Consider the following 12,476-nt stretch of genomic DNA (forward strand, 5'->3'; position numbering starts at 1 on the left):
CCCCATGTGGGTATGTGTGTATTGCTATTTCTTTCTCTGAAACTATCCTCTGTATTACTATTATTATTATTATTATTATTAGTAGTAGTAGTATAGTGCCTGAAGCCATTACAAAAGGGAAAAGAAACCTAAGAATTCTAAATACTTAGAATTTGTCCCTGTCTGCACACTCTGGCTTTCAAAATCACCCACTACATACAACCTGCCCAGCTAAGTGTTGGGGTTACATAGGACTAAGGCATCCCTGCCCTTGTGGGATATTATAATCTGGGGAGATAGACAAGCAAATCTGTAACTATTTCTTGTGCAGGCTGGACCACGCTAAATGATCTGTTTAGTTGTGAGGTACAGGATGAAAGACATAGACTCTTGCTTCAGACTTTTGTGCAAACCCAGTTTCTACTGCGTAACATACTGTGATCTTGGGAAAATTATTTAATCTCTAGAGCTTCAGTTTCTGTATCTGAGAAATTATAGTTAAAATGGGACCTACTTCCTGGAGTCATTGAGAGAATTAAATATGAAAATTTATGCCCAAGTTCCTTTTTTAAAAGACTATTTCTGCCAACCAACAAGCCTTATGGCTCAATAAATGTTAGCTATCATTATAAACAAAGTCCCATGGGAATATAAGGAAGATAAAACACACACGTCTTTGAAAGAGTTAAACAAATCTATCTCCATAGAGGATTATAATTTAAGGTGGCTTTAACTTATACATACTGGCAAGTTATGCAGGTTTTACACATCTGCCTAGTCCCTTATTCAGTGACAAAATATGTACTTACAACAGCAATTAAAGCAACTTAAAGTACCATGGTAATACATCACAGAATACCGTACCTCTGTAAGAAAATACAGTTGCTATAGATAATTTTAGATGGTTATGATTTTATGAATATTTTAAGAAGTAAAAGAAGATCATTTGTAGGTGTATTGCTATAATTTTTAAAAATATTTTATTTATTTATCTTTAGAGGAGAAGGGAAGGAGAGAAGGAGAGAAGTATCAATGTATGGTTGTCTCTCGTGAGTCCCCTGCTGGGAACTGTCCTACAATCCAGGCATGTGCCCTGACTGGGAATTGAACCGCGATACTCTGGTTTGCAGGCCCGCACTCAATCCACTGAGCTACGCCAGCCAGGGCTATTGCTATGATTTTTAAACAGAGATCTCGGAAATGGTCTCATAACTGTGTAATGGAAGAGCTCTAAAAAGCTCTTTTAGTAAAGAAAGATGTCTCTGATGCATGAAAGATTTACCTATGAGTACCCCGATGACTGAATGGATAGAATTACGTAGCATTGAAAATAATACATATTAAGCATAACTTTCAATAAAAACTTGCAGATATTGGCTTATTTGTATATAAAAACTGTGGCCAGGCTGGAGCACAATAGGACAGATAATTTGGAGGTGATATCAATACATATCTGTTTTCTTAAAGTTTGCCCAGGGAGAAGTCTGAACTGGAGGTCTGACAGTTCCATGGACTTCATCACAGCAAGAACTGCTAGTGATAGCAGACACTATGAGGAGTAGGTTTGTTTCCAGTTGTGTTTGAGGCAGAGGAACTCACCTTCCTCGGAAATTAATGGAGGCTTTCAATCTTGCTGGCACTGCTACTTTATCATTCATATGACTCAACAGACAATCAATTTAGCGGCAATGTGTGGGAATGAAGGGAAGGAACAAATAAGCTATGAATGATGAGAACAGAAGAATCAAAACCCCCGCCCTTATTCTTTTTTAATGGCTAATACCAACAGGGACAAGACCAGTAAAAAGAGGTTAATGAATTGCAAAGATCCTTTAGAAAGTGATTGACTGGTATTGAAGCACAGTCAAATCAGTCATAAATATTTACTTTTATTAGCAACAGTGGGTTGCCTGTTATTTTCCATTGATTTTTAAAGCTGGCAAAAGTCTACCACTGTGTGATATTATCAAATGTTCCCAATTTTGTCAATATTTCCCTGCTCTCAGCAATTCTAAAACATACAGTCTCCTAAACCTTTATTTCAAATGTATTTTTTTCAGCACAATTCCAAATGATTACAAATGACAAGTTAAAATGAGATTCCCTATATCATTAAGAATAATTATAATTTTTTTCATTTTGACATTTGTTCAAATGGATGGAATGGCAGTAATTGTGGGATTAATGTTCTTTGATAATCTATATTCCACTAACATTGATTTGCTAAACTGCAGTTGTGTTATTTGTTTTACCGAGTGAGAAAGAGCTATGATAAAAAGCCCTCTCTCCATCTCTTTTTTGTTTGTTTTGAAATTTCCAGTCTGTGTAGCAGTGACTAGAGCTACAAGAGTTAACAGGGCAACATTGTTCCAGTTTTTGAACATTGTGCAATATTGCTGTGTACGTCATTGAAGAAAATGCTGCTTTATTTTGAAAAATCCCATTCCATGTGAGGATGTTTTCCTGAAACTTGCTGTCTAGATCATCAAAAAGATGGGAATTGCTTTTAACACGGTGTTTGTCACATTAAAGTCTAATAATTCAATTCAAAGGAACATAACAAAAGGAATTTCCTACAGATAACAACAAAGAGTTAATATTTCCCAGGGCAGACAAGTTTCCAATTCAATTAGTTTTAATGAACCTTCTGCTCACTGGTTACTGAACTAGAAAGAACAGCAATAAATGCCCAGAGGAAAGAGAGAGAGGATATTAAAGGAGGGTTAGTGTATAGTATATAAATTTCCAAGTTGACTCAAAGAGTAGCCTTGATGTAGTTTTGGGAGTTAAAGGCACAGAATCAGATCCGTCTTCTGAGTTTAGTGTGCAGGGGCAGCAAATCTTGCCCAGCTGCTCTCTGTGATGAGACAAACACACTGGTCCATCTCCTCGGTCTGATAGTAAAATAGATAATAGAATAGATAATACAATAATACAATTCCTTAAAGAGCTGAACATATTCCATAAGGAAAACATAACATGAATCCTTTTGCTAATAATCAGCAAGCCAGATTGGTTAGTGTATATGTGTATAAATGGATGTATATGCATATATAAAGTGTGTATATATCTTTCAATATATTTTCTCTGAGAATTTAGATAGAAATTTTTGTCAGTTTGCATATAACTGGAATTACATATTCACTCACACAGGGAACAGCATCGACATACAATTATGAAAGTAAAACCCTGGCATACACAAGCAATTTCCTGTTTGAGATGCAGGGAATCAGTTTTACCCTAAGAATTTAATGCATTTCCTATTTTTATTTGATTCCAATGGTCACCTTGAAGCTGTACTATAGCACAGCAAACTTATATTTCTGGGCTCAAGCTGCAAGTCATACTGTAGTTAAACATGACTACCATCACAGATATGATTGTATAAATATACAAATCCACTCCAGTTAAATATTTGAAATAAATAATAGAGTCCAGCACACACCTCTGCATCTACTACTGTTTCAAGTAAGCACTGCCAGGTATTTCTCTAATTTCTGAACTTCTCAAAAATTTTCATTCCTAGTCCCATTAATTATTTTGAACTGTACTTTTATTCTTAGCTGCAGCTGAGTTCACAACCATGTTTTGGAAGTCTTTTTTTGGATGCTGAATGTGGAAGTTCTAAGTGCATGGTACTAGATGGAACGGATATATTCCACACCGCATTAAGATTCACCTAACCCCAGAGGTGCCCATGTTTGTTTGTTTTTTGTGTGTGCAAGTGTTAAAAGAGCACAAATGTGTTTTAAAGGTAACCTGCAGCTTGGATCACTCAGTAGATTTCATAAGGATCGCGCTGGAGAATATGGCTGCAAGTATGATCAGCAGCTGTAGCATTTCAATGACGCCTATTTTTCCCTGCAGATGCGTTTCTTTGATTCAGTTTAGAGTCAGGTTTGTGTTTGCGGATGGCCGCTTTATCAGTGAACATTTGGATTTTGTACATGCAGCACCTGGGTTGGTTTTGAGAGAAAAATGCTTTTAACTTCCTAACCACATGTTTAACCAGCACCACAACAACTTTAGGGTGAAATAGAACCAAACCAAATGCACAGTATTTGTTTAAAAGCACAATGTCTCTCTTACATAATCTGAGAAAAAGACCACATAATTGACAACAGCATTGAAAAAAGTGAACTTCTTTCTGAAATACTGGGGAATCTATATGCTTTGCTGTCCAGTTGAAGCAAAGGTTGTTTTGACACCTTAAAAGCTGTTATCAAAATTTTGATGCAATTTGATGAACTACTTTTCTATTTATTTAGTACCGTGTTTTTAACTTTAAGAGATAACAGCTAGTCACTGCGTAGTTTATAAGAGACGATTGCTTTAAATAGGTAGAAATGAAAAATAATAGAAAACAAAATAAAATATAGAGTATTAACTACTAGCACAAATCCTTTGCTCTGCATTTTTCTCTCTTCTGGCCATGTAGAAAATTATTATAAATAATCAACAATTCACATGTAATCTTGGTCTAGTTAAAAAATAGAATATGATAAGACTGACCTCTTTAAAAATATGAATAGTCACGTTACCCCAAAGAGGTTATTTCCAAGTCTGGAATTTAAAAAATTCATTTCCACATTAGACTGATGCTTTACTTTGTCTTTAATTCATTTGAAGTTTTTGTTGTGCATAAGGGGTTCTGAGAAGAAAGGGCTGGTGAGACTCCCATTCACATTTGCACTCTTGGTAGTGCTACAGGAAGTGGAACTGTAGGGGAAGGGCAAATTCCTTAATAAGCAGCAGCTAGAGTATGAAACGTTATGATGAACCCATGAATGGGAGAACAACCTCACTTAAAGTGGGGTGTTGCTAGGTAGTCGAATTAAGAGCCTGTGGTGTATGGTGGAACAAATGCTGAGGAACTCCTCCCGCAGAACAATGGAGACACATGAACAGGTAGGGGCGGGCATCAAAGGAAGCAATATCTTAGTCCAAGGCATTTAATTGCAAAACTAGGATATAAGTGTGCAAAATACTAAAGTCCTCTGGTGCTCGGGTTTCTTAAATAGCAAAAGAAACTCTAGAACTTTGCCTCTAAGGTATTACAAGAACTTTGTCAACTTGCACATGAGAAAATAGAGCCCACAGCCACAGAGTAAGCAAAAAAATTCTGTTTGAGTATTGACATGACAGTTTTTGAAAGTTCAAGCAGAAAACCAATTATAATGAGCACTGGAAAGCCTGGAGCCCTGCTGTTCAATAAATAAAAAGTACAACAAACTATTTTCCAAAAAGGTTCTAGAGAGTTTCTTTTTGTCCCACTACTTACAATCTGATTACATAAATAGTCTCTATTTGCTGTTGAATTGCCAGGCAGCTGTATTAAAGTACAAATCAAATCAAGTCAGGATTAGAAAGTAAAAGAGCATGGTTTAAAGTAATCTATCCCCCAGGAACTGTGCTCAGATTCATCAAACAGAGCTTAAAGTACAGTATATCTTATACCCTCGTGTTTCCATGCTGCATTGCTGCAAAACCAGTTATTATTTTTGCTATCCAGAGAATGTTGCTTATTGCTGAAGAAGGCTCACTTGCTTATTTAAAGGCACTATTCGTATGTGCCACTTATTTATTACTTCTTTTGGTTAAGATTCATGGGAAGAACATAAGTGCGAAAGGCTAGTAGGCTTTTTATTGATCAAATCCTTTCTGCCTCAGATGTGAATTGTCATGAATATTTCTTTTAGCTAGAAGAATGGCTAATTTATTCCAGATTTCTGGTGATACACAGTTGTGATATTAAAGAAAACCTAGGAGTCCTTAGATGCTATTGGCTAATAAAGTGTTATGTGCACCTGCCCTTGCAAATCCTGCTCTATCCAATTATTAGCAAAGAAGGCAATTTAGTCATTTCAACCTGTAATTGCTTTTGATGGAAAGCTCTGTATGTAATTGTCAATGTCATCATGCTAGTCATCCTTTTTTGGTATTTACAAAGTTGTTGTTGCCCTGAAGTAGAATGAACAAAATTCAATAATTATGTGTAGTTTTATCAGTGAACATTTTCTTCTTTTATTGTCTTATAGAACAAACTTAAGTTTACAAACATAATCTTATATTTCATTACATTCCTGGTACTTGTATAATAGTTATGTAACTACAGATGTTACAGTGGCTTCAGTTATCATATTTTACATTTATCTCCAAAGGGCATAAATGCAGCCTGTGAAGACAGCTTGATATTGATTTATAGTGATGAATGTATGTTTTATTTGTAACATGGAAGGGGAAAGAGGCAAAAGTGTTACTTCTGTGAGCTGAGTGGCTACAAGAGAATGGGTAATGTGTGTTTTAACCAGGCAGCCCAACGATCATTTTTCTTCCTACATCCAAGCGAAGGAAGAAAAAGTCAACTGGCTGCCATTAGTTAACATTTCTCGTGTAAGTAGCTCTACTTGCAAATTATGCCACATTAAAATCAGCATTCGGTGTCATCATTGTGCACCAGGATGTTAGAGACCCTGGCACCTCTCCATTGCAGTCGGAGGCTCTTCAGCCCAATTTAAACTTGCGTTCTTCCGCACTTTGCTAACCCCGTCATTACCACTGACGCTGATCACCTGTAGTGCGATGTGGCCAGGTAACTTGGGGAGCAACGGGAAGGGACCTACATCATGAAGGACACTTGGAGATCTCTGTCTATGGGGACAAGGATTTCTGTTTGAAATTTTTAGAAAAAAAGTGGGGAGGCTTTTTATGACCTTCCCTTCCTCATCCTTGTAAAGGTCAAAATTGGAATTTGCTATTTATAGCCCCTCTAAACCGCCTATTATGAGTAAGGTTCTTGTCAACTTACCAGGAAGGTAACTGCAGACCAACATCCCCACACAGGGTATTTGTGGGGTGAGTGGGTGCTCATGGAGACATTACTTGCTGAGTCAGGCAAAATGATGCTTCTGAGAAACCACCTGCCAAACTGGTCTGGCTCTGTGTTTGAAATAAACAACTTTTGAAAATCTTTTAATGAAATATTGATTTTATCAAGCACATCAAACTAAAGGTGAATGAACCGTGGTGTCATAATTTAAAAAATAACAATATAACCCTAGCTGGGTAGCTTAGTTGGTTACAGGATTGTTCTGATATGCTGAGGTTGTAGGTATGATCCCAGGTCAGGACATACAGAAGAAGCAACCAATGAATGCATAAATAAGTGGAACAGCAAGTCGGTGTTTCTTTTTCTCTCTCTCTCTCCTTTCCTCTCTCTTTCTAAAAATCAACAAATAAAGCTTAAAAAATTAAAAACAACACTATATTACAGGGAAACTAAGATAAATGAGTTAAGTGCTCAGTTTGCAGGGGAAATGGAAACCATATGTCGCAACCTTTCCTTATATTACATTGCCGCTAGAGTACAGACTGAGGGAACTGACTGAATGGTAATATCAGATGAGTAGGGTGCTTTACCCTGCTTCAACTGATGGTGCTAAAAAGGGATTGTTTCCATAACAAAAGTTTCTTACAAATATTTTTTAAGTGAATGCGACTGATGATCGGGAAGACTATGGCACCCTGAAATTGCCCTTCCCAGATCTCGCAAGAAGAAATGAAGGGATCTGTATTCATTTTAAACCTCCCTTTGATTGGGTGAACCTGTCTCCGTTTTGTATGACATTGTTGCCACAGGTCATTGCCTGGTGCGGTGTACCATGAAACAAACAAATAGAAAAAGGCACCTTCTGGCACTTTAAGTCTCACTGCCATCTGACTACTACCCTAGTGGTTCGGAATGATGAAAAGCAGAGGCTGGGAGAAATCTTCCTATGGTTAGATTGGGAAAAATGAGCATGATGATCACATGTGCTGGGAAGGGCAGGAGAGACAGCCCAAGTCATCTCAGAACTCAAGAGAAAAGGAGAAGACAAGAGGTCACAATTATATTCTAGTATCACACTCCCTTTTCACAGAGAGCTGATATATTCAGTTTGTTCTAGTATGGTGCTTAGGGAAGTTCTAATTAAGGGAAGAAAGAATTTTGACACATGTGAAGCAGAGATCAATATTTAGCACTATAATCAGCAATTCCTGATGGTTTGACAATGTCACTATACACATTGTAACTATCCATTATTTTCTCAGAGAAGGGAGCCAGGCAGAGGCTAACAGGCTTACGGCAAGCTATCATGAATCACATAAAGCAGTGTCTCACTCGCTTCTATTTGTCTTGCTTTTCATCTTCATTCATCCTTATAAAGGAGGCTGTACTGCCTCTAGCCCTGAAATGCCACCCTACCTCTGAACTGCAACAACAAAAAGCAAAAAGCATTTTCTAAAAATGTCTTCCATATAAAGTACACTAACGACTTCCCAGAGAATTTAAAAAAAAAGTGGTGGCTATTTACTCTCTGAAAACATACATGGCAGACTCCCTTCACATTTAACCTAAAGGGACTCTATTAGCCACTAGAAAAATATTAATTTAAAACACTTTGGGGGGGAGGTTATATTTATAGTAAGTTACAGGCTTAGAATTTATTGATCTCAATTTTCACCAGACTAAACAGTGTCTGCTCGATGACAAAGAAAATCCCACTATCACAGAGATGAACCAAATTCTGTCTCAATTTTGGTTTGGGCTATAGAAATGGAATTATAATAAAATGTCAGAATAGCTAGTCACCTTACTGTAGGGGTGCAAGTAGATGATGGAGTTCCGTGTTCAAGTTTTCAACCCATGGGATTTGTCACAGTGCAAATCTTCCTTTATTGTTCACAGATATGAAAAGCTTAAGTTTATAAGGCATCTCTCCCACTCAGATTCTGGCACAAAAATATGTTACTTATGATGTGTAGCTGTATATGATTTGGTTTCTGTTTTTTAAGCTACAAGTATGGTTTTGATATCATAATTAATGATCATTTTAAGGCATTTAATGCCAATGTGAAATAAAATAGAAATTCCAAGGCTACTGTTCACTTGATTTCAAGTTATTTGCATTCTGTCGCTCCTTTTAACTAACTATTAAGTGTTATGCTGTGTTTTCTTTTAAAAATAAAAATTGTGCCAGGTCTAGTTCATTTTAAAAAATTGTCAGAAAAGTAATTTAGGATTTATTTTATTTTTGCACATTAGGCTTTGATCGGAGAATATGTACCTGGTTAACTTAAAGAAATAAACACTCTGTAAAATGTGATGGAGTAATTTGACTCCAATTTATGCACAGAACACTATTTTCAACATTTTTTATAACATTCCCAGGCATGCAGCTTGCAGTGTATGACTGTAGGTGGAAGTGGAAGACCTGGTGTCTTGCATTTCAAACTGTCAGCTGATTCTCACTGCTCTATTCCTGTTTAAGTGAGATGCTGACACAAGCTCACACACTGACTATCACAAGTACCACTAATTAAGGGCTGTCCAACTGTGCTTTCTGTTGAGCAGTTTGCTCCAGTGGGTGACAGGAAACAGCCTGAGCTCTGTCTGCAGAGTGACATAACAAAGAAGGTTTAAAAAAAAAAAGCACAGATCTGGTGGGCTGGATAAAAAGACCTAGGAGAGATCTAACTTGCCTATTTGTTGCTATGAATATATAATTTTAAATTAAGAAAACTTGCTAAGTCACTGTTTTTGTCAGTTTATTAGGGTATTTCTTGCTGGAATTAGTAATAATTAAAGGGGAAGAATGTGAATTAATATCTTTCTTCTTATTCAAAAGGTTATCAATAAATCTTTTTTTACAAATGGTGGTCTAATGTTGTCACTGTGGTATAATGGCATCACTAGCAACTTGGACAATTTAGTTTAAAAAACAAAGACCCGAGAGGGACGACTCCCTTGGGGATAACTAAGAAAGTTAATTTGTTTAGCAGCCAGGTTGATTAAGAAAGTGTTATACATAAAAAAGGACAAGCAAAACCAAAACAAAAATTCCCACAAATGAGGAAATAAATAGAACAACATTTGCTTTCCTTAAAACTCCAATGAATTTGAGTCTGTAATTTACGGTTTCTCTCCATTCCTTCTAAAAATAACCCCATGTACAGTCTTGAGAAAAAAAATGTATAAATGAGTGAAGTACTCCGCAGGGTATGATACCATTACTTGGATCAACGTAGATATATGGTCGAAACTAAAAGGGAAGAAAAACACCGAATTGTGTTCTCAAGGTGTTACTGTGTGTTCTAACGAGGCTATCATCAGGGTCCTCATCATCTACCAGAAGATGTGGCGCTTGGAGACAGGACCGCATGCAGAGTGGATTTCTTGACAGCACTAAGGGATAACGCCTCCTGGCTGCTACTGTACGCTTGAGAAATTGGCTGGCCCACTACTGTCCCTTTACAATGGTTTCATTTAATTGTAATCCAAAGATCAAAGGTCTGTAACTCTTTAACCAAATTCCAATGTCTGCCAAATTCAATAGCTGTCATTCTTATAGAAAAAGGCAGTGTAATATGTGTGTCCTGATCTAATTTTATAGAGAAAGACACAATTTACATACTGTTTATTTAGTTAAGTCCCTAAAATCAATACCTTTGTCTGTACCTCTTTTGTTTAAAATACATCATGACATGGCAAACGGCTCTATAAATGAATTTTTCTAAACCACACACATTGTTAATGTTTTTCTATTGCATGCTCAAAAAATAGTTGAAATCATAGTATTTTATAGATCAACCTAAATGTATTTTAATATTGAAATAAAGAATGTTAAGTTTTACATTTCTAAAATTATAAATTTTGTTTGAAAAGGTCAGTCATTTTCCTGAGCCATATTTACCAATAAAAGAACATATTTCAATCATTGTAGTAAAAGAAAAAGTGATTATGTTTACTATTAAGAGAAAATAACTCTTAAACATGTGTCTCTGTAATAAGCATGAAAACCCAAACAACCATGAACTCCTGAAAACGTTTCAGGGTGGAATGGCAATATTTTTAAGGAAGAAAAACTCATTTAGGCCTGATTAGAAATAAATCCATTCAAGTAATTATTTTGTAGATTACCCTGAAGTTCATTGAGTCTATGGAAGAAAACAATAGTTTCACTTTTTATGTTACAGGCAGACTTCTCTCTGCTGACATTCTGATGGTCATGGTGATATTTCTTTGAAATGTGAAGCAAATGACTATCTTTAGAACATTTTTTTTCCAACTCTAAGAATAGCTATTTATGTGTTAAATTTGCATTTTTAATGACACGTGGCTTTTATATTTTGATTAGCTCTTTAGAATAATTTTCTTCCTTCATTGTCTCTGGGATGTAACCATAATTAGCAAGATTAAGCAGGATGGATCTAAGTGACACCTTCACTGGGGTGGGGACCACGTGACAGTGTATATTTAAACATGAACGTGAAGCCCCACACAGTCACTCCTTTGGTAAAATTTCATAAGTTTGTGCTTTAAAGAGCTTAAAGTTTAATGTTGATCTCATTTTAATTCATCAGCTTTAAAAGGCCAATATATTTATATGTGTTCTCTTTTCACATGAGATATTGCACATTTAGTTTCCTGTTAACTTTATTTTTCTAGAAAGAAACTTTCCAAGCTGACATGAGACTAAATCTTTTTAAGATATAAAACCTAAACCTTGTATCTTCCACAGAAGGGCAATTACTGAACCTAAATATTCTGTTTTTCTCGTGTGAGGGAGAAGGACTTGATTCTTGATGAAGGCAGGGGCATTGGGAACCCAAATCAAAGGTCTTAATGCTTTTATTTATACTTTATTTAACTGCATTTCTTTGCACTTAATCTTGATAAACCTGTTCTACCCTTTAGCTCATTTTTACAGATTGTACCCTCTCATCGTGTTCTAGAACCTTCATTTTGATGCATTGGGTCCTGGGATTTTTTATACTCTTTCTCTAGGTATTCTATGGGTTAGTCCCAACTTTCCATCCTTCAATAAGAAAAATGTGTTAGGGATTTTCATGCTTCAAGTAAGAAAGTTTGCCTGGAAACTTCAGAACGTAAGACATTTCTCTTAATGACAGAATATTTCCATGTAGCTTTCATTGCCACTGCCCATCCATGAGTATCTACTGACCCATTCATCTTTCAACCTATCCATCCATCTAACATATATTACCTATCCACATATATTGAATATCTTCTATATGCCAGGAATCAAGATAAGAATGGAAAAAACAAAGACAGTCATATTGAAGTCCCTGTTCTCAAGGAATTCTTGCTGTAGTAAAGTCATATAAAAATAAACAAACAAACAAACAAAAAATTCCCAAACCAAAACAAACAAATAAAAACAACCAAAACCCAAGTCCTCAAAACTAAAGCTATGTTTCCATATATTCAAACAAATACTTTATATCGTTTGGTAGACTGAAGTGATAAAGTTGCTCGAAAACCTGGCACTTGTACTTCCTTTCCTGCATCTGAAAGGCTAAATGCTACAAATGAGGAGAAAAAGGTTACTGATCATTCATCAGGCATTTTAACTAATTTGGGGAAATGAATATCTCATGGTAACTTGAGTTGAAACAGTTGTTTCTGAAGAATCCGACTGGTTGCTATTTTCCCC

Source organism: Sturnira hondurensis, unplaced genomic scaffold (assembly GCF_014824575.4).
Source record: "Sturnira hondurensis isolate 20B ecotype Veracruz unplaced genomic scaffold, ASM1482457v3 Scaffold0019428, whole genome shotgun sequence".
Lineage (NCBI taxonomy): Eukaryota > Metazoa > Chordata > Mammalia > Chiroptera > Phyllostomidae > Sturnira > Sturnira hondurensis.